The sequence below is a fragment of the Pygoscelis adeliae genome, unplaced genomic scaffold (assembly GCF_000699105.1).
Source record: "Pygoscelis adeliae isolate BGI_AS28 unplaced genomic scaffold, ASM69910v1 Scaffold227, whole genome shotgun sequence".
Lineage (NCBI taxonomy): Eukaryota > Metazoa > Chordata > Aves > Sphenisciformes > Spheniscidae > Pygoscelis > Pygoscelis adeliae.
Genome location: NW_008825100.1, coordinates 4,004,265 through 4,005,069, shown reverse-complemented (window position 1 = coordinate 4,005,069; position 805 = coordinate 4,004,265). Strand labels below are relative to the sequence as shown.

At 40.9% G+C, this 805-nt stretch overlaps 1 protein-coding gene across 2 annotated transcripts in view; it reads right to left on the bottom strand.

Moving 5' to 3' along the window:
• CLASP1 (cytoplasmic linker associated protein 1) overlaps nt 1-805 on the bottom strand; it is a 186,229-nt gene that overhangs the window by 23,083 nt on the left and 162,341 nt on the right. The gene's annotated exons all lie outside the window — the stretch shown is intronic.

Genomic DNA, 805 nt, shown 5'->3' with positions numbered 1-805 from the left:
TATAACTACAACTGTTCCAAAAATATCTCATGACCATAGGGCAAAAAGCTACGCTAACGTTCCCAAATCTAAGTTAATATTGCTAGAACTGCACAAGGTGGCAAAGATCATAAACTCTGGAACAGGGTTAATTTGCTAAGAAAGGGAAAGGAAGCAAAAGCGATGTCCTCCTCATGAAACTTCACAACCTACTGGTAGAGAAGATTGGATGATGCTTTGCAAGCTAACATGAAGTGAACAGCTGAACGGTCCCGAAGAAAAGTCTCGGACCAAGAATTTTTAGCTTTGAAGGCTAACTTAATCTACTAATCTAAACTCGTTTGTCCAGATAGGAAGCAAAACTGTCATAGAATCACAGAATATCTCGAGTTGGAAGGGACCCATAAGGATCATCGTTTCAGATTCCCATAAATTTTGAAGTCCATGTATTTAATTGAAATGAATAGCATCTCACATGGTAGATAATTCAGTAACCATTCATGCAGCATAAGGTACCATATGAGTTGTGCACTTGAAGTGATTATGGGTCCTTCCTATAGATGAAGTAATAAGCCTGTGAGGGAAACCACCCATGCATTTTAAGAACCAGTATTTCCCATTACAGACCTGACTACACACACTTCATGAAAAAGCCATCGCTGAGCCATGTTGAGCCTGAGGAACACTAGCACTGTTTCCTCTGTACATGAGACTCCCACAGAAACCCCGTGAGCACATTTCACAGGAGGCCAGAGTTCAAAGGGAGCAAGGGACTACATTAGTGGGACCCTACAATTTACGTATAAGAAGTTAGCAACCAATAAGC